Below are 23,032 nucleotides of genomic sequence, written 5' to 3'. Positions count from 1 at the left end.
TGTATCTATATATCAGCACCACAAACATTTATTCATACACCCATAGATATCTGTATCACTATGTATCCATATATATCTCCACTATTTAACATATAGGCTATCTAGTCTAGACTAAACATATACACACATAAAAAAAGTTTTCCATCACCTCGGTTCCGAGAGTTCCAGAACCCATACAGAAAATTGGAATAGAGATCAACATAAACATCATTTCCGCCCTTTGTATTGCTCCTGAAAACCACACATTCCATGTTGTACCACCATACAGCGAGACCTTCAGGGGTGGTGGTCCAGATTTCTGTTCACATCGCTACCTCTAATACCCAGTAGCACGTCCTCTTCCATTGATGCGTGCCTGTATTCGTCGTGGCATACTATCCACAACTTCATCGTGGCACTGTCGGTCCAGATTGTCCCACTCCTCAACGGCGATTCGGCATAGATCCCTCAGCGTGGTTGGTGGGTCACGTCGTCCATAAACAGCCCCTCTCAATCTATCCCAAACACTTTCGATAACTTTCATGTCTGGAGATCATGCTGGTCAGGGTCGAGCACGAAAAGCATTATTCAGCATGGTGGCGTTGCTTTCAGGGTTCACCCGAGCCATAATCCATAGTTAGCGGTGATCCACTGCAGTAGTAGCCCTTGGGTGACCTGAGCGAGAAACATCACCGACGGTTCCTGTCCCTCTGTATCTCCTCCATATCCGAACAGCATCGCTTTGGTTCACTCCGAGACGCCCTGACACTTCCCTTGTTGAGAGCCCTTCCTGGCACAGAGTAACAATGCGGACGCGATCGAACCGCGCTATTGACGTCTGGGCATGGTTAAACTACAGACAACACGAGCCGTGTACCTCCTTCCTGGTGGAATGACTGGAACTAATCGGCTGTCGTACCCCCTCCGTCTAATAGGCGCTGCTCATGTATTGTTGATTACATCTTTGGGCGGGTTTAGTGACGTCTCTGAACAGTCAAAGGGACTTTGTCTGTGATACAATATCCACAGTCAACGTTTGTCTTCAGGAGTTGTGGGAACCAGGGTGGTGCAAAACTTTTTTTGATGTATGTATTTATAAACTACTAGCGTACTTCCTCAGCCTCAGTAATCAAAACAAAACTACTGATAATCGATGGCAGCTGCAGGTATCTTGTAGTCATCTCTCCAAAGACTAGTCTGATGCAGCTCTCCATGCTACTCTATCCTTTGTAAGTCTCTTTATGTCCGAATAACTATGGCAACCCAAATCCTGCTGATCTGCTTGCTATATTCATCTCTTGGTCTCCCTTCACAATTTTTACCCCCAACGCTTCCCTCTAATGCTAAATTAGTGAGCACTTGATGTCTCAGACTGTCCTAGCAACCGACCCCTTCTTATAGTCAAGGTTTGCCACAAAGTTCTTGACTCCCCGGCTCAATCAGTACCTCCTCATTAGTTACCTGATCTATCCATACAAGCTTCAGCATTCTTCATCACGTATATAATACTCCAGAGGATAATAGTGTGAATCAAAACAAGACATAAATGTTGTATGACAACGGATCCTAGAAAATATACTTTCTGGTACATGACATAAACAAATGTTCATAGGAAGAGATTTTGTGACGTCATCCGTGGATATGCATTACTTGTCTTACTACAGACAACTACCCGACTATTAACGTTAATTACGACTCTGCATGGAATACTGCGATTTGGAAGGCATCACCAACATGTGGTTGGGGATATGAGCACTTTTGTTGCAATGGCACTCCGTGTCACACCAGGGCCAACAGCGTGCTGGGAAACTGCCGTGAATATGGATGTAAACAATAGTTGGCTCAGTGGTCTGCAGTGAGTTGTTCCGTTTACGTTGTGTGATTGTACTGTAGTCTTGTTACACCTGTTTATGTTCGCGTACATTTCTCCTAACTCGGGGTGCGTACCGTGACTTTTGGCCTATTTACAGGTCACTTTTAAAGTATATGTTATTGTGATGTTTGTGGTGCGTTACATGTTTTCTCTCTTGCAGATACTCTGACATAAGCTAACAACGGAGGTCTTTATTCCACAAGTGAAATTGCAGACATGATTTACTGCCTATGGTTTAGCAGATGGAGTTAATCTGAGAGCCCGTAACCTATGCCCTGAACAATTTCCATAACGCGGGGTACCATGTGTTAAGCTGTTCAGCTGATTGTTCCAGCGTCTTGGGGAAACTGGTTCCGTAGCACCCAGCAAAGTAGACAGTGTAAGGCCTTGTTCAGTTCGCACGCCTGAAATGGAGGAGCGTGTTGTAGGTGTAGCGGACGACAATTCTGGAACCAGTGGGCGACGAATAGCAGCAACTGAAGGTGTTAGTCATCCTCTAGTCTGGACTGTACTTCATGAGCAGTTGTTGTATCCTTACCATGTTGAGCGCGTCCAGGCCCTTGCGGCACAAGACCATCCTACCAGAGTGCAGTTCTGCCAGTGGTTCTTCTAGCAGCATGGTGCACATCAACGATTTGCCTCCAAGAATTTGTTTATTGATGGGAGCACGAAATTGAATTATAAATTTCCATAATCAGCATGTGTGTGCTGATGAAAATCCTCATGCGGGTCAAGAAACAATTCAACATTATCGATTCTCAATCAATGTATGGGTAGGCGTTCTCGGCGATAGAATACTATGGTCATACCTCCTACCACAGAGATTAACGCGCCTTGTTATCACCGCTTTATGAAGAACGTACTGCCTATCTTGCTGGAGGATGTGCCATGTCAGGACAGATGAAAGATATAGTTCATGCATGAGGGCACACCAGCACATTTTTTCTGCATTGTGCGTCGCACCTGACAAGGAAATTTGAAAACCAGGTCCCATACCGTGATCTGCTCGTTCCCTGGACCTAATTCCACTAGACTTCTGGAAGAGGACACATGTAGCAGTTGATCTACGCCACTCCAAGAAACGGTGTGCAGACACTACGCAATTGTCTTTTCCGTGCATTTCAGCACATTCAGAACCAACCAGCGCGATTTCAAAGAGTGCGTGAGCCCTTGCACCGAAGGGCAGAGGCATATATTGAGATGAATGGATGTCATGTTGAGCACCTCCTATGAACAAGTGGTCATATGTCAGAATGTATACTGTGTAGGATCCACGGTTATTAGACTTTTTTCTTGTGTTGATGTGTCCCAGTCCCAGTCGCAGGATGCCATCTACCGGCTTCCAGAAATAACGCAAATTTGATTTTCAGGATTTGTAAGATTGTTGACCGAACTTAAACATTTATAATGCTGTCACAATCTACTCCTTGAGAGATATAATCTTATGTCAAAGATTTGACACACTGTGACAAGTATTACAGTTAGAAACTGTGTGTCTGTGTGCGTACGTGTAATTCATGGCGCGCAAATTACCTAGTCTATATTTATCAAGTATTTGAGAATGGAAGCACTTACCTAAGGATTTCCCAAAAAATTTACCCAAAATTTTAGACATTATGCAAACATTTCCTTGCTGACAACCTTCACAAAATGATGAAAGGAAAGAAGTCATCACGTACTACATTTTCTCTGTTCATGCATTAAAACTTCAGCACAATGCTCAGTCTTTTATTTTATAATTTTTTCATTAATAACTCTATTCGCAGATAGCGTGCACGTACCCCACTGAATGGATCTGCAAAATTATATCATTGTATGACACGTAGGTCAGGAGGTACCACCTCATAAACATTGAACTGCTGGAGAAACTAGCTTTTGGTGGAAATGGAGCATAAATTACCCATATTAAATTCATACAGTGTTTGATAATGACAGCACTTCCTATCTTCAAACAAACTTTAAACATAATTTCAGATGTTTTCTGCTTACTTGCGTAACGTCAAATATTTAACATAGTAACTCATTTGTAAAGCAATCAAGTTTTAAAACTGTTTAATGTATGGGAGGTTGATTCTTTAAAGAATCGGAGTTTTATTGGGATAAGTATATTATGTATGTAAGACTGCAATTAAAAATAATTTCGTCTGTTACAGGACGCGGTGACGCCGCCACCTTCTGTGGTAAGTAGACGCGCTACAGCTGACGCTTGGGTGCACAATGGGTTTTGTTGCAAGTGGTGCCGTATCAGTTGCCTTGGGCATGTATCCTTGACTTCTCAAAACATTATCGCGATGTCTCCGTTCCAGAAATACTGCAAATTGATGGAAGGATTCAACGATGCCAGATAACTGAATTGATTATAGAGGAAACGTGAACAGCACGATTTTCTCGATCGTGCATAGTATTCTTGGAAATAGTAATCTTCCATACATTCCAACTGTGTTTAACAAAGAGCAACAAGCAAGTATTCGGAAGCAATTAATAGTCCACAACCTCGCGGGATGTAGATAAAAAATTTTGAGCAAACATCGGCTACCCCCACTGCTTTAAATATACAGTTCACAACGTAAGATTACTCCTTGACAGTAAGTTTGACACGTAATTATTTTTTAATTTGTGCCAAAGACTTACGACAAAATCAGATACTATCGAATACGAGATATTTTTCAACAATTAACGAACAGCACTCCTCATCCAGGCTAGCCTCACCTTTAGTTGCTCCGTACAGACAGTTTAAGAAAAATGACAAATATTAATGTTGAGGTTAAAGCTTATTTTTTGTACACATGTAAGTTGTCAAATAAGTGTGTTTCGAAAATGTACTTTGCCTTTAGAAACACAATTTTTATCTGTACATGTTTCAGAGATCTTTATCATCAGCAGCGGGCCTTTTTTTATCGAGCAATAAATAAGCAGCTAAAAATGTGCAGGATATTACATATAGTTTTCGGATTATTATAATTCCAGATGTTTCCTTGTCACTGCCATCCCTTCAATTAAAGTTTTTAGTAGCAGCTCATACCGTAATACCTGCACACTCAGTCCTCATATTCGTTTCATTAAATTCTTTGTTAGACATTTTTCTCATTGATTAGTAGGAAGATGTGTTTGTTCCTGACTCTATCGATCCATCTGATCTTCAACTCTTTTAACAGCACATTTCAGATGCTTCTGGTCGTTTCATTTATGTCCTTCCGTGCTGTCCACGTTTCACACCCAAACAAATCTACGCTACAAAAATAGCTCCTTATGAAAATTTTTGTGTTCTCAAAATTTATATTTTTGGGCGATAGAATTTTTTAAAATAGAAACTCCTATTTGCCTGTGCATACCAAGCTACTGAGTCCTTTTTGAATCTTCTTTTTGTGTCTAGTCGACGTCTGAGATAATGAAATTCATCTCTCTCTTCGAGAATCTCTTCTCCTAGTTAGCATTCAGCCACATTTCCGCCTGTTGCGCACACTACTTACCTTAGTTTTCGTTTTGTTCATGTGCATATAATAGCCATTAAGTATTTCAAGCTCTATTTCATTAAGCACACAACCCAATTCCAGTTCACTATCAGCGGATATTATCATGCTATTATTCTATCTGGGCTAAACAACTTTCCTGTTCAAATAGTCCTTTATTCCGTGCGAAGCTTTCTCCGCATTGTCACTACCATCACGAATTTATTCCCTCACTTACGAATACACGTTTCTACGCTCGACCTGCTCGCCTTCGTGTTATTCGCATAGCTTTTGCGCTACGCTTAAATCGCAAACAGAACTGTAACTTAGAAAAAGCGTATACAGTATAGAAGTTTCACCGTTGATAGAGCATCCAGATTTAGATCGAATGGAAATCAACTAGTACCAATATTAATACGAAAGGGAGTCCCATTCGTTACGTACCTAGTTGTAAGGAAACTCCCTCTACAAAAATTATGTACCTCCAGAATCACAACTTATACAAAGAACGTCATATTTTATAGTTTGCGCAGTAGTTAATTAAAACTGCAAGGTTTCCAGCGGCATTTCCGTACAAAATCAGTACAGAATATCCTGTTTTACACCATATATTGACGATACCAGATTTGCGGACACAACGAACTGTTACCAGTTGAAAACATAAATTTTACGAGTGTATACTGATCTAGGGTTAATGTAATTGATCTTATAATCTACGTGGAACTTGATATAAAGTCTATCAAAGAATTCTTATCAGTGTCTCTGACACGAATTAAAGAAAGTTACGACTCATGTTGCTGAAGGATTAGATGGGTTGTATGATGCAAAGCATTGCGTTACAATTTATTTTTTATTTTTTTCGAGGTATTTCAAATTAAAGCATATACTATGAAGAACGAGATGGATAGCAAGAAATGTATCAAGCTCATTGGGGGTAGTCTAAGAAATGTTGAAAAATTCTTATGTCTCGGATGGTCTAAATTCTACATCCTTTTTTTCCCGGAACTAAAAATTAGCAGAAATTAGTTTCAGAATACCGACGTGAAAAATATAACCACAAAATATCACTTTGCCATCGCAGTTATCAGGTGTTTAGAGAACAAACCAGGACTAATCACATATCCTCAATACGAAAGCTCACTCGCCTTTGCTAGTTGCGAATTGCGAGCTGCTTTGACCACAACTACACGTTCAGAGAGCGCTGACCTTCGGCCCCGTAGGCCAGAGATTCCGCACCGCGCTATTTGTTAGCTCAGTGGCGTCAAATTGGGACACGTCGAGGGAAATATGTAGGTCAAGGGGAGCGAGCGGCTCACCTGGTGGCCGCTTCGCCATCTCTTCAGTCGAACCCTCCCGATCAATACCGAGCGTCGGCTGGGAGCCGCGAAGCACTTCGGCCGCTTCCGCCGGCGCTCGGCGGACTCCCCGATCGTTAAACGCCGATCTGGAGCGCCAATGCCGGTGCCGTGTACCCCGCAAAAATTGGCGTCAGTTTCACGTTTGTTTACCGTAGTGAGTATCACATCTAAGTAGTTCGCAGTGTAAAGACGAATGCGGTCGTAGTGAAGGAAAAATTTGAGGTGAAAGGAGTGGGTACGGAGTGGGTACGGAGAAGCGTGGAACGCACGGCCAAGCGGCGCTATTCTTGCCTCGGACAGCGTACAGCGTCCCGGTTAATCTGTCGTCCCCGGATGGCATCTCGAGACGCGGCGCGTGGGCGTGCAGGAGAAGTGTCGGAGGGTGCTAGGGACGGCCGGTTTCGGCGGCGGTCGTGGCGCGGCGCTGGCAGCGTCGCGCGCCTGAGGTCGATTTGCTTAGGCAGGCCCGCGCTGCAGAGGCGGCCGCAGCCCGCGGGGTGGACCGCCGCCGCCGCCCCCGCTGTTTACTTTTGCGTGTGCTCCGGTGCCGTCGCGGCGCGGCGCGCCTGGGCGTCTTGCGACGGCGACGCCGGCGTCACGGTAAGGCTGGCCGGCGAGCCCCCACCCATCGCCCGCGCGGCGCATCCCCACCCCACGCTCCCCTTTGTGACAACCGCCGCTGCCGCAGACTGGCTCACTCCAGCTGAGAAGGGCCCATCTTGCTTAGACCATAGGAGATACAGATCGAGCTGCCATCATTACGGAGAAACCAACGTCTTGGTCAGCTGACTAGTGGCGCAATCCATTTGCAGACGATATCTGGGATACCGTTCAGTTTATCTCGAGTGCAGTATTTTCGGTAAAAGCTTCTTTATTCCAATGATGCAGTCCTGTGCAGAGTTTGGTTCCACCGGAGGATATTTGACAACAAGTAAATTTGTTTTAAAAACATACCCAAAAAAATTGCGAGAGTAAGTCAGTGAATTTACAAACACCACGGAGTGATATCGTTACCTAGCCGACGTGTGCGGTGTTCTAGTTCAGAATATTTATTTGTGTCTAAATATTACAAATTGAATGATAAGGGTAATTAAATATCTGTCTCGTAAGAATACCTTGGTCCTTACACCTAAAATTCCATGAATGACGAAGACATTGAGACTGTAGATAGTTAATATCTAATTCACTACAAGAATTCTCTCTTTAACCAACGTTTTCTAATATATTGTCCTTTTTTTCTAAACATTGTTTCGTTATCTGTACTGGATTAAGTGAAGGTCAGAAACACAAATGCTTGTTTAGAGAAAAAACCGGGCATTATGGATATAAATCGATCTCATTTCTTCTAAATCCACAATAAAACGTGCTCGCGTGTTGTTGAGTAATGGTCACAAACCTAAATGCTTCCTGCCAAACGCTTACATGTTGTTGAGGAATCATCACAAACCTAAATGCTTCCTGCCAAATCTTTACTCCCGTGGAAGCAGTGAGCTAGATGCCTTACAGTGATACAACAAGAATTCGCTGAAGATCTATAATTATGGTGTTTGTTACCATAAATGAACCTCAGTACAATGTTTCAATCATCTTTTTATGTTTTGACTTGGCAAGATGTGAAATCGATACCCATCGCATTAATGTTGGGAATTTTGAAAAAATTAGGTTACCTATGCTACTGGATATGTAAACTAACACAAGTCGTTTAGTTGTTAAAATAAATGCTTGATTTCAGCTGTAAATGAGGAAAACTTTATCTGATTGCTCCACTCCACAATATGGGTGATGACAGAAACTCAGCTGTTGCCTTCTGTCACGTGACTTAGATGTTAGTTTCAAACACGACAAGGAGCGTGCGCCGTCTATATTTATTTATGGCCGACGCCCTCATGGAATGATCGCCGTGCGCATTCGTGTGCAAATAAGTTGACGTGTAAATATTATGTAGTTAGTGTCAAAAGTTAGACTAGTCATCTTTATGTAAGGAATGACGGTCAGTATTGTCCACAGATATGTGTTGGACGCTATTTATAGTTTGTTTAGTTTCTATTCCAATTTATTTAAATCGGTCTTTATTCTCTGTGGGTAACTGTCTCGCTAGCCGGTCTGACATTTAGTGTGATTTAAGTCTCGAGCTCTCGAGTAAGTAAAATTCGCGGTACTGTGATCTTGATAATTACCACTATTCTAAACTGTTTTCTAGTTATCTGTTCGATGTGGTACAGCACATAGAAACGTTTTATTTCGCTTTGTCGTTAAAGAGTGATGCATGCTACATAGGTTGCTTAATGAATTGTCACAGTTGGAAGCTTCCATGTGACAAAAACGACACTTCAGTGGCAATTGCAGAATAGTGCGCTTGTCCGAGATCCCTGTGTCAAAATATACATCTAGCATAAAAGGTTAACCAAATTCGCGACCTTGGACGCCACTCTGCTATTCTTTTCATAACAATAGTACGAAAACGTTACTTACAAAACCTACTCTCGTGCTTATTTGGGGTAGTAAATGTACGTCAAAGATGCTGTAATCACATGTGCGACTAGTTGCTTCAGTCTAGGCGCTGTAGCTTTGCTGTGAGGCAATGCAGTCGCTAGACTTACATATAATTCGCGAGTTCGACTCCGGATCTAGGTGCGTTTTTTTTTTATTTTGTAGCTTTGATCTGCCCAGTATAACGAACAACCAAAATAAGCTTAGTAACAACCTTCATTTTCTGGCCTAATGAGAGTAGTGTGTGTACTTTTTCTTTCAGTCTCCCTCTAACAACTCCAAACATCTTCCACCTATTACAGCCATTTTTGAGGGTAGTTGCTCAAGTCTGTACCTAGTATGTTCCGGGCCTCTGTCTCCTGATATCCATGATTGTAAGCCAATCTCATGCATAACATAATAATCTTCGTCTTGTGGTCTTTAGCAGCTGATGCTGCACTATAATTGCATAGTTTTTATAATCAGTTACGGTGTGCATTACGGATTTGTCGGAAACAGTGCTTTTCTAGTTGTCTGACACGGTTTTTTCATCAGTTCTTTCAATCTGATCTTCAATACTCTATTCCTTATCTTATAATCAGAGTTCAAAAGGGTGGTGGGTCTTAACTTAGATTTCTTCCATTGTTGTATCTTAGAAAATAGTACAGGTATGTCTGTTCTTCGTTTATTACTTTAGCTCTTACTTTCACACCATCTAGCTGTTGCGATTTGATACATCAAATGTTAGCTTCAACGTTGTCTATCGCACACGTGGTTTCTACAACTACGGAAAAACGCACGGAGACATGAATAATAGAAGTTTAAGTTGTCTTCTTGTTCCCTCCTTTTGCAGCTGGAAAAATTATTAAAATTTTCCTAATCCTAGAGTTTGCCAGTTTCACCCACCAATCCAGTGGACTCGGATATTTATGCATTGTTATGTACAGGTCAACCATACATCATTCGTGTTCTAATTCCTTGTCTACATGAGTGTACTGACATTCAGCTTCCTTGTCTCTCCTGCACGTTCGATTTTCAGTGATAGAATCTGATATGTATCGTATGAGAGCAATGGTAGAATTTTATATGTATCGTATGAGAGCAATGGTCGAAGAAGGCGAGAGGAATATTTCAGAATTAATTACATCTGTTTTTAACTACCTTGTTCGTAAATTTCATCCAGCCAGCTTGTTGGTGCATTTAGTATACAGATTTAAGCCAGTAATGAAGCATTTGTTGATTTCCACGTGCCGTAGAAATCAAGGCTTGTCATGAATGTCTCTAGTTCTGCTGAAGTGTTGCAGCTCGGATGCTGGTTCGGAACATTTAATTTGCAATTTGAATCGCCACTTCAGACAGTTTTCTGTGGGTTCTTACGCAACAAGTGTGTTACATCATTCTTACAAAATTTTGCTTCTTCTGTTTCATTATGTGACCCAGAACGGGCATACACATTTACTATTACTGTGTGTGTCAAGAAAAAGTCCTGATAATCCACTACCTGAATCGAACTGCTATTTTTCAGAAAATGGAACTCTTTGCGTCACAAGTATGTCTGTTCCTCTTCAGCCATTCCTGGTGATATCCAAATAAGATTCACATCCTGGAACATGGACTTCCTCTACTCGAGCTCCTAGTAAGAATGCAACAAGTAATGATATTTTCAGTTTACTCATTGGTTTATAGACGTTGATTGTTCCAATCTTATAGATCTGTTTCAGTAAATTCCAGCGTATTTTGGGATCGATTAAAAAAGAATTCAAAAATTTCCCTGTGAATCAGGAGGTTTATCAGCTCAGGATTCGTATTTCTGACTGCCACTTACTTGTCCCTGTTCTTCTTCTTCTTCTTCTTCCTTTACTGTGCGTTGATCTAGTCTGTGTAGGCTGCGTTGTACTCGGCATTAGGCAAATTTATTTTTATTTAACTTTGCAGCCGGATGCCCTTCCTGCCACCGCCGTCGGAAGGGGAAAACGTGTGCGCCGCCTAGCTATGAATCGTGTAGACTTTGTTCTGTGTGGTGTCGTATTTTAATTGTTCGTATATCGTATTTCCTTAGGTGTAAATTGGCAAACAGTCCAGAATTTTCCTAAACGAGTGTGGGAAACCAGCTAAAAACCATACCCAGGCTCTCCAGTGCACCAGCCAAAGTCGTTAATCCGTTGCGCAGAGTCGAGCCCGGTCTGGCTCCTCCACCTGTCTTGCAAGGTAGCACACTGCGCATTACGCAATACAAACTCGGTCAGTGCCACATGTCTGTCACATACCCTCATATTCTTTTGCGTGCAGAGCTTTAGTGACACGTCACTTTATCTCTGTTTTCAGTCTTACGTTTCTTTTGTTACTGTCACCTGGGGTGTCAGCACCGTTTCTCATAGCGCAGCATAGTATGTGCCATTTCCACATCATAAATTTCTTGCTGAATTTCTTCACTTTGTTCTATTCCACTCGCTTTGTTTTCCGTTTCTGTCTGCTCATTCGTATGACTCTGACGCTGTTAATCCGTGTTACAGTTATCAGTTTTTAGTATCCATGGATCTAATTTGCTCACTATTTCCATTTAATTGGTTTTCACTGTGTTGTTCGTCATTCTCATGACTGGACTGCGATGCACTGAAATCATTTCAGATTGACGAAATGGATGCATACGTATTTATACGATGGTAGCCCTTGTCACTAAGATGTTTTACAGGCCTCTTGCGGTCACAAGAATCCCTCAAATGCTCCGTTGAGTTGCAAATTGATCAAATAAGGGGATGCTTTTCGAACACACAGTCTGTGGCCACGAATACTTCATTGCTGTTCCATAACTCTTATCGACGCTTTACTGTAACTTGTTGCAAAGTGTATGGTGTGTATCAGTAGCAAGCGGTGGGATGTGGTTGTGTTACGTGATGATGTGCTATGCCTGTGTTGTTGCGGTAACTAATAGAATAACAGGAATGAATATGGTGAAACTTGATTGCAACATATATCCAACTTCTCTCGAATAGCACTACGGCAGCTGCTGAAGAAGTCGTCTTCCGACGAATGTATCACAACCAATAGTGTCATGGGCGTCGACCGTGAAGAGGTTTCAAATGTAAAAAAGCGGATGATTATGGTTTAGTGTTACGTTTGCGACGGCGTCGTTAGAGACTGAGATTGAACAGATCGAATTCTATATGTTTAGAGTTTTGTCTCGACAACTACCCATTGACCTACCAACCTACTTTTCTATGCAGCAAAGTTGAACGATCCAACGACCTCCTACCTGACGATTGAAGAAAAAATATCGAATTTAAGCGTATCATCAAAACCAGACGCTGTCACATCCTGGTCGCTCACCACTGACCATAGCAGTGTGACCATTTGCTGTAAATCGTCAAACATGACCACTCCTACCACTTCTTACGACCTAGGATTTTTTTTTACAAGCGGCTTCCAACTATTGTGTGTTTTATTTGCGTTTGGTTTCAGAAAACCATTGCGTCTGTGCAATTCGCTACTAAAAACCTACCTGTTCTTAAGAGCGCATTTGTGTATTAGGTCCAATGGTGGCTAAGGCGTTATTACGGATCTCGTCACTAGCTGCTTAGATATACAGCAAATTATTGTGGCACTGTGGACGAGCGTACAACTTCCCTTGCTAGACTCGAGTAGCAACAAATTACTACGACAACACTGAGAAATAAGACGAAGGTTGCCCGTGGAAACTAAACTATATCAAATCATAAAAAGTCGTTTTGGGATTCTCTTTGAAAATTTTTGTATGATACTGTCATATGAGATTTGACTGTGGTTGTAAACCAAACCAAAATGCAGTCTGTTATTTGTGAGGAAAATCGATTGCTTCGACTGCATGACAATTAAGCAGCGTACTGCATAAATCGAAAGTTGGTCAACCAAAGTACAAAAAGATACGTTTATAAAATAAAAAAGTGGTGTACGCTGTATTTCATCTCAGTATTGTGTCTAAGTGTTTTGTAAATGTTGCGGAGGAAGTGTTTTGACAGAACGTTTTGTGTTAAAAAAGGTATTCAGTAACATAACTACAACATCACAGACCGCTGCTCAGAGTTCCCACCAAACCACAATAAGGCGTATCTCACATATTCTGTCAATTACGAATACGAGACTGTTATAGGCTACCCGTAATGACACTACGAGTAAGCTCACGAGTCTGAGTTACATAATGTCCCAAGAAACAACTCCTACTGTATCACACGTAGATGAGATAAACTTCGTGAGTCTTGTGATAAATTAGCTATTCTTTCTGCAAGGGACCGAAACTGCATTGCAGAATTCTATATTTCATGTTCAGAGGTTGAAGATAATATGAACGACCTCATGTCTGTGCTTCACTTCCGAGGTTTGTTATTGAGACTTCTGCAACACATAGTAGTCTCTTGGTACCCGCTCGTATTAAATTGAACAGCCAAAGAAACTGGTACACCTGCCTCATATCGTGTAGGGCAACCGCGAGCACGCAGAAGTACCGCAACACAACGTGGCATGGGCTCGACTAATGTGTGAAGTAGTGCTGAAGGGAACTGACACCATGAATCCTGCACGGCTGTCCATAAATCCGTAAGAGTACGATGGGGTGAAGATCTCTTCTGAACAGCACGTTGCAAGGCATCCCAAATATGCTCAATGATGTTCATGTCTGTGGAGTCTGGTGGCGAGCGGAAGTGTTTAAACTCGGAAGAGTGTTCCTGGAGCCACTCTGTAGTAATTCAGAGCCGGTCGTGGTGGCCGAGCGGTTCTAGGCGCTTCAGTCCGGAACTGCGCGACTGCTACTGTCGCAGGTTCGAATCCTGCATCGGGCATGGATGTGTATGATGTCCTTAGGTTAGTTAGGTTTACGTAGTTCTAAGTTCTAGAGGGCTGATGACATCAGATGTTAAGTCCCTTAGTGCTCAGAGTCATTCCAACCATTTGAACCATTTCACGAGTGTACCGTGAATATCAGGAATTCGGTAAAACATGAAATCTCCGATATCGCTGCGGCCGGAAAGAGATCCTGCTAGAATGGGGCCAACGACGACTGAAGAGAATCGTTCAACGTGGCAGAAGTACATGGTGAATGCCTTGAGGTCTCTTCATGTGTAAAGTTTCTATCTCGACCATATTCTTGTGCGGGATTTCGGAGCTTGTTCAGGGATATTTCACATTTGTTTGGTGGAGATGCCAGGAACTTCAAACCGTCTGCATTACCATGGCTCCGATTAGGCAATGTAAGTACATTCGTTTACACAGACACGAACTAGAATCCAAGCAGTACATCGTTTTCAAGGTCCGTATATTCAGGATACCCAGTGGATTCCAAAACAGCGACAAGTTAGCTGCACATCAGGCGCCCATCACCGTTTTCCAGAGACGATGGTCAGGATCCGACGAAACGGTTGAAAGGATTCGATAGAATTGCCAAATTCAGTAGGCGGGTTGACATGATTTATTTTGCAAATGCGTACTTTTACCTAGGCGGCTAGCAAAGACGGCAAGCCCAGCAATGGTTCGAGAGCGACAAAGAGAAGCTTGATAACTGGGATAATTTCCAGGCTAAATTGAATAAAACATTTCGTAGCTATTGTATATGACTCCATTTAGCAAGCAAGCGCCGCCCGCTGCGGCAGAGCGGTTCTAGGCGCTCCAGTCTGGAACCGCGCTGCTGCTACGGTCACAGTTTCGAATCCTGCCTCAGGCATGGATGTGTGTGAAGTCCTTAGTGTAGTTAGGTCTAAGTAGTTTTAAGTCTAGGGGCTGATGACCTCAGATGTTAAGTCCCATAGTGCTTAGAGCCATTTGAACCATTTTTGAGCAAGCAAGCTAATACAGTAAACAGAAGATTCATTTAACTCGAATTTCTCTAACCGTGCGAAGACTCAAGGCAAATAAGCAGCATGAAATAAGTCCAAGTCACAACAGTCGAGGAATTCATCAAGTGGCGTCAGCAACCGACCTATGCACGTACCGCTAACTGCTGTACTAAGTATAACGCCCCTCAGAAGGACAGGCATTTGTAAGACAGAGGAAAAAACGCCTTTGTGTTTCCACTGCGGGCGTCTGGAACACGTAGTACGCTACTTCAGAGAAAGACGGCGAGTTTTCGATGACCAGTATTCTGGCAGACGTCAACTACCACAACATTTCTATTCGTACCGTCAACTGCAGACGATTATAGTCGACATAAGGGACGAAACGGTTCGTCGTACACTGGATGAGGTCATCCCCAACTCGTTTTAGCCTTTCACTATCGCCATGGCCGTTCGCGTAACCGCCTAATTCAGGGAAACCAAGCGACACTACCACGTATGGCGGTGAGACAGCCACAGATGAAAATTCTATTTGGATTTCAGGAAATCTTATTGACATCACCATTGATAGCCAGCCCGTCCGGCGCTACTCGACGCTGAGGCATCCTATTCTGTAATGTCGATGCAGTTGTTCGCAAGGTTCGCCAAACCGACAGGAACATGTATTACAAGAATAGGTATCAGTGACAGAGCATAGCCTTTGAATTTTTCGTTTAATCAGAATGCAGTCATAATGTTAATCTCAGATGGGGCTTCTTGAAGACATCAGAAACAATTATAGACTGAGAAAGATCAGAGCTCCGGATTGACGAATCTATTTCAACAAGGAAACAAAAGTGATTGCTCTGGGCGGATGTTTGCCGCTGAAGATGTCGTTATCCCATCATGACCAAAGAAATGAGTTGTAATCATCAGTCGATCTACTCAAACTGCGAAGCTTTCGTCGATTGCAAAACTGTATTCAGCTTCACGAAAGAAATATACATGCCAGAGACGATCGTAAGCATATAGGTGGTCAAGGACACCTTTGGATCACTAACTGTCGCTAGGAGCTTCAACTCATCTACATCTTCATCTACATCCATACTCCGCAAGCCACCTGGCGGTGTGTGGTGGAGGGTACTTTGAGTACCTCTATCGGTTCTCCCTTCTATTCCACTCTCGTATTGTTCGTGGAAAGAAAGATTGTCGGTATGCCTCTGTGTGGGCTCTAATCTCTCTGATTTTATCCTCATGGTCTCTTCGTGAGATATACGTAGGAGGGAGCAAAGTACTGCTTGACTCCTCGGTGAAGACACGTTCTCGAAACTTCAACAAAAGCCCATACCGAGCTACTGAGCGTCTCTCTTGCAGAGTCTTCCACTGGAGTTTATCTATCATCTCCGTAACGCTTTCGCGATTACTAAGTGATCCTGTAGCGAAGCGCGCTGCTCTCCGTTGAATCTTCTCTATCTCTTCTATCAACCCTATCTGGTACGGATCCCACACCGGTGAGCAGTATTCAAGCAGTGGGCAAACAAGTGTACTGTAACCCACTTCCTCTGTTTTCGGAATGCACTTCCTTAGGATTCTTCCAATGAATTTCAGTCTGGCATCTGCTTTACCGACGATTAATTTTATATGGTCATTCCACTTTAAATCACTCCTAATGCCTACTCCCTGATAATTTATGGAATTAACTGCTTCCAGTTGCTGACCTGCTATATTGTAGCTAAATGATAAAGGATCTTTCTTTCTATGTATTCGCAACACATTACACTTGTCTACATTGAGATTCAATTGCCATTCCCTGCACCATGTGTCAATTCGTTGCAGATCCTCCTGCATTTCAGTACAATTTTCCATTGTTACAACATCTCGATATACAACAGCATCGTCTTCAAAAAGCCTCAGTGAACTTCTGATGTTATCCACAAGGTCATTTATGTATTATATTGGGAGCAGCAACGGTCCCACGACACTGCCCTGCGGCACACCTGTCTGTAAGGGCTGCCGAACCCCACCAGGAAGGCGACCTTAGGGCCATCGATGAAGAATCGTGTTCCGATATCACCACACAGAACGCATGGAGGAAGCTACTACTGAACTGCCAATAGGATTTGGCCTGGTCGAGAAAGAACGTGTGGGAGTGTCAGCCGTTTTTTGCCAATTTACGGGTGCTTTCAAAACCGAAGTGGCGAAAAGGCAGATAAACTAACCCATGGCAAAACGCCGAATTAACGCCGGCAATCATTCATTAGTTAGCCAGCGCTCGTATAGTGTGTGCATACTGAGGGACGAAAATCCGACAGGAAGTGGAAAACATGCTGCAAAATGATATAATTGAACGTTCAGAGTGTCCTCGATCCTCTTCTGGGCAACCTTGTGGTACTTCTGCATTTATTGCCGCTGACTGAACAAAGTCACGAAAAAGATGTCAATCCATTACTGCACATCGGCTATTTGGAAGGAGCAAAGTGTTTCTCAGCTATGGACATAGAGACAGACTACTCGTAAATCGAGTTTCACGAGGCTGGTCGGCAAAAGGCTGCCTTCATAGTTCCTGACGGGAGTTACGAGTTCAGAGTTATGCCTTTTGGGCTATATGACGCCCCAGTCACCTTCGAGTGTCTGATAGACAACCTGCATCTACGCTTTAAATGGGCGCCATGCCTTTGTTATTTGGATTACACTGTCATTTTTCGAAGACATTTGAAGAATGTATAACAAACGTGTTGTAGTGTGTTCAGATTGCAGGCCTCCGTCTCAATCCGAAAAAGTGCCTCTACATCTTGGGGCATCCAAATCAGAGAAATTAAGAGCCAGTACTGATTTTCAGACTCTTCGGTTCATACATGATGTGAGAAGTTTTCTCGGAATGTGCTCTTTACTACCGTCAATTCATAAGGGACTTCTGTACCAAGTAACTTCCATTGCAAGAATTGCTACAGGAAGACGACAAGTTTTCCTGAAAGAAGGTACAAGAAAGATGTTTTCTTCTACTCAAGGAGGCGCTAACATCTTCTTCAACCCTAACATTGTATGACGTGAATTCCGAGACAGAACTTCACACCAACGTTGACAGATATGGGGTAGGTGCAGTTTTAGTGCAAACTTATGAAGATGCCCCAAAATACTCTCCAAGATAGAAATGAAGTAATCTACAATTGAGAAAGAGCGTCTTCCATCTGTTTGGGCCATCAAAAGTTCTAGCTGTGCTTATTTCGCAAACCATTCACCATTGTCACAGACCGTTCTTTATGCTGACCGACTAACAAGAAGGATCCACCGTGCTGACTGGTGAGGCGGATACTGAGGCTACAAGATTATGATGTCTCAGTGATATACAAAAGCAGAAGCAAAGACAAGAACGCGTACTGCCTTTCAGGGAATTCTTTGGTGGAACACAACAACGGGGACGAAATCTCAGTCACTGTTGCTTAAATGACACTGCTGCTCAACAGAGAGAAGATGCAGCACTGCTAAAACCATAGAAGCTCTGAAGGAGAATTGAAATCAATAAATAGAGCATTGAATAAGATTAATTATGATCCATTGCGGTGGAAATGGTTGCTCATCATCCATGGTTGCTAAGGCCAGCTTCCCTGAAGCATTCCCATGACGCTCCGACATCTGACCACCTGCGATTCGTGGAGACTCTAGACAGAATTAGACACAGATACAACTGTTCAGGTCTCTACCAATTCGTTAGGCTCTATGTGAGCCACTGTAGGGAATGCCAGTGACGGAAATATATGCCACAGTTACATCTGGGACATCTGGTACAAACTCCGCCTACAGCAGCAACATTCCTCCGAATTGGAATCGACCTCTTAGGACTGTTTCCGAAGTTGACGAACAAGAATCGATGGATAATAGTCTCCACTGACTACATCGCCCGCTACGCTTTCACCACAGCCGTGCAGACTGCCAAAGCTCCAGAAATCGCGAAGTTCCTTGTAGAAGACGTTACTCTGAAACACATACCACTCCGTGTGATGATCTTTGATCGTGGTAAAGCCGAGACTGTTGTCAGAGGTAATTTCACAGTGCAACATCATCCGCAGGATGACAACTGCCTACCAGACACAGAAGAATGGTTTCGCAGAACGCTTTAAGAAGACATTGGTTGACATGCTCTCGATGAGCTTTGATGTCGAACAGTGACTCGGATGTAATGCTGCCCGTCGTGACTTTCGCATACGACATAGTGAAGAAAGGCACTATAGGCTCCATACCTTTCCCGCTTCACGGTCGTGAGGTCCAAGCGACAATGAATACACTTCTCCCGTTTCAAGTGGGCGACACTCAGGACGACTACTTGAAACACCACATCACCAGGAGGTAAGAAGCAAGGGAGCTGGCTCGCATACGCCCAGGAGAAAGACCGAGAGCGCTTTAACACCAAGCATCGGCTAGTGACGTACCTCTTGGAAGACTTGGTATGAATTTTTATGGCTCTCGGAAAGTGGAACAATCACAGTAGTTACTACACTACTGGCCATTAAAATTGCTACAACACGAAGATGACGTGATACAGACGCGAGATTTAACAGACCGGCTGTGATTTGAAAATGATTAGCTTTTCAGAGCATTCACACAAGGTTGGCGCCGGTGGCGACACGTACAACCAGCTGACATGGGGAAAGTTTCCAACCGATTTCTCATACACAAACAGCAGTTGACCGGCGTTGCCTGGTGAAGCGTTGTTGTGATGCCTCGTGTAAGGAGGAGGAATGCGTACCATCACGTTTCCGACTTTGGTAAAGGTCGGATTGTAGCCTATCGCGATTGCGGTTTATCGTATCGCGGCATTGCTGCTCGCGTTGGTCGAGATCCAATGACTGTTAGCAGAATATGGAATCGGTGGGTTCAGGAGGGTAATACGGAACGCCGTGCTGGATTCCAACGGTCTCGTATCACTAGCAGTCGAGACGACAGACATCTTATCCGCGTGGCTGTAACGGCTCGTGCAGCCACGTCTCGATCACTGAGTCAACAGATGGGGACGTTTGCAAGACAACAACCATCTGAACGAACAGTTAGTCGACGTTTGCAGCAGCATGGACTATCAGCTCGGAGACCATGGCTGCGGTTACCGTTGACGCTGCATCACAGATAGGAGTGCCTGCGGTGGTGTACTCAACGACGAACCTGGGTGCACGAATGGCAAAACGTCATTTTCTCGGATGAATCCAGATTCTGTTTACAGCATCATGATGGTCGCATCCGTGTTTGGCGACATTGCGGTGAACGCACATTGGAACTGGATATTCGTCATCGCCGTACTGGCGTATCACCCGGCGTGACGGTATGGGGTGCTATTGGTTACACGTCTCGGTCACCTCTTGTTCGCCTTGACGGCACTTTAAACAGTGGACGCTACATTTCAGATGTGTTACGACCCGTGGCTCTACCCTTCATTCGATCCCTTCGAAACCCTACATTTCAGCAGGATAATGCAGGACCGCATGTTGCAGGTCCTGTACGGGCCTTTCTGCCCTGGCCAGCACATTCTCCAGATCTCTCGCCAATTGAAAACGTCTGGTCAATGGTGGCCGAGCCACTGGCTCATCACAATATGCCAGTCACTACTCTTGATGAACTGTGGTATCGTGTTGAAGCTGCATGGGCAGCTGTAGCCTTACACGCCATTCAAGCTCTGTTTGACTCAATGCCCAGGCGTATCAAGGCCGTTACTACGGCCAGAGGTGGTTGTTCTTGGTACTGATTTCTCAGGATCTATGCACCCAAACTGCGTGAAAATGTAATGACGTGTCAGTTCTAGTATAATATATTTGTCCAATGAATACCCGTTTATCATCTGCATTTCTTCTTGGTGTAGCAATTTTAATGGCCAGTAGTGTAAAATTCTTCTTTAGGTTGTATCGTATCCCTCGTCTCTTGTCGGACATCACATGCGCATTCGAAATACTTCGTCAAGTAGAGAAAAGCGCAGAGATGACGTACACGTCCTCCGTACGAAACCCCAATACAGTCCTGAGGTACAAATCGATGATGGTTGCTTCTCTTTTAAGGAAAGTGAAGACCATTTCGGCGATAGCGAGGACTCGACAGTAGGGCTACCTGCGATGATCATCACAGTGAAGTGGACGAGACTCGGCCCCAGTGAGAAATTCTGAAACAGCGGGTCGCTGTTTCGTTAGAAGAGCGAGCAATCACGTGAGGTGAGGTGCATGTAGTGTGCAGTATTGATTAGCTTCGCTGGTTGGCGTGCTGTGGGTCATCAGTTCGAACCAGACCACAAGGAATTATTTGTTATTTAGAATTTATCGTTTCTGGAAGGTCCTCTAAAACTTCTATGTTTGTATATTAAGTAATATTCGATGTTTGTATAAATATAGTACATAGTAGCACTCTCCATTCAGGAGAACGGTTCTGTTCTGGCTTTATCTTTATGTTGATTCATAATAAATACGCTTTCTGTGGTAAGTGTTATGCTTCGTTGACGACCCTGCTTTCGGATTAGGAGTTGAGTGCGGTTACGACGTGTCAATAATGTAGTTATTATTTATTAGGTTTTTATTCTAATTACCTTCATTTGCGGGAAAATATTTTCACAACTGTGAAGAATAAAGAAGTCTGTAATACACCATCGGTGCAAAAAGTTCGAGGACTTATTTTGTCCTACGTTAACAGCGATGTCAATGAAGCAACTATGGTGTCATCTTGAATTAACAACAGTAAACCAAAGGTCTGCATTCGACCAATCAATCGTGGGTAGGCAGTTCTAAGTAGTGAATTGTTTTGATTGAAATCCATAATACTGAAGCGAGTGTGATAGCCGAATTGAACAAGAAGGACTTTTCTGACGAGTTCTCGTGTTTTTATAAACGTTCTGTGCGTTGAACTAAAGTAGCATTAAAACCACCATCTTAACTTTAATCTCCTTGTTATTAATAAAGTCTCGAAGTTTTTTGGACTGTCAGAAATTCAGTTACCATAAGACAGAAGGATCCATTTTGTCGCATGTACAGCTCACTATAACATCTTCGTGCCCCTATTTCACTGTATTCAGTGAATACATACAGGAGGTGCATATCGACCAACTCTTCGTCTGTAAACCTATCCATACTGGTGTGAATCACTTCTGACGTACAATTAACACTATGGGGTAAACAGACCCGAGAGAGAATTGAAGGCGAAGAATTAAGACATTACCGTTGTCAACAGCAAGTACCGGGAGAACATTGTAAAAGTTAGTTTCTAAGCAAGACAAACGTCGCGTACCGATGATATTCGTACTGTTGTGGAGATATTTTCAGTGCAATACGAGTACGTAGATGAAAGTAGATAGGAAGTGAAACCAAATGCTGTTGCTCTGTAGCGAGACACCGAAGATTAACTGTCCTTTACACCGACGTAACAAGAAAAACATTTCTGAAAAAGATTAGTTTATTAACATCTAACACAAATTAAAGATTTAGGAAGTGTTTTCTGAACGTTTTTGTCTATAATATAATCTTGTACGGAGACGAAACGTTAGCAGCTGAGACAAGAAGAGAATAGAATCTTTTGAAATATGGTGTAGAGAAGAACGCTACAAATTGATTGAGTAGATCGTATAGCTAATGAGAAGGTGCTGAACCGAACTGAGGAAAAAAGACACTTATGCGAGAAACTTACTAGAAGAAGGGATCGGTTCATAGGACACGTCCTGATGCATGAAGGAATAGTCAACCTGGTACTGGCGGGAAATGCCGGTGTTAAAAAGTGTAGAGGGAAACCTGGGCTCGAATGTGTAAGCTGGTTCAAATGGATGCAGGTTGTACTAGTTCTTCAACGAGTAAGAGGCTTGCGTAGAATAGATTAGCACGGAGAACTGCATCAAAACAATCTTCAGACTATAGATCACACCAGCACACTGAAATATTCAAAAATTAACCCTGACAAATTCGGAAATTTTATCGGTGGAGTACACGATGTCCCAGTCAGCGAGGTGACTTAGGTGAAAGTAGAGTCACGGCTCTTAGCGGTGCCGTGTTGGACAGGGAATGTAGGAACGTGATGCACCGGGCACCTCCGCCAAGTCCGGCAACAGCGAAGGCGGCGGGCAGCTGTTTGTGGCCGCCAAGGCCGCACGTGTCGCCGCGGAAGTGACCGGCG

At 43.3% G+C, this 23,032-nt stretch overlaps 1 long non-coding RNA gene across 1 annotated transcript in view; it reads left to right on the top strand.

Annotated features, from left to right (window-relative positions):
* LOC124546002 overlaps window positions 1–23,032 on the top strand; it is a 772,570-nt gene that overhangs the window by 478,777 nt on the left and 270,761 nt on the right. The window contains exon 3 of the long non-coding RNA XR_006967652.1: window positions 4,006–4,032. This is a non-coding gene — a long non-coding RNA (uncharacterized LOC124546002). The remainder of the gene's footprint in view (window positions 1–4,005; window positions 4,033–23,032) is intronic.

This window comes from Schistocerca americana, chromosome 8 (assembly GCF_021461395.2).
Source record: "Schistocerca americana isolate TAMUIC-IGC-003095 chromosome 8, iqSchAmer2.1, whole genome shotgun sequence".
Lineage (NCBI taxonomy): Eukaryota > Metazoa > Arthropoda > Insecta > Orthoptera > Acrididae > Schistocerca > Schistocerca americana.
The sequence above is the reverse complement of the archived record's forward strand: the minus strand, read 5'-3'. Positions and strand labels throughout refer to the sequence as shown.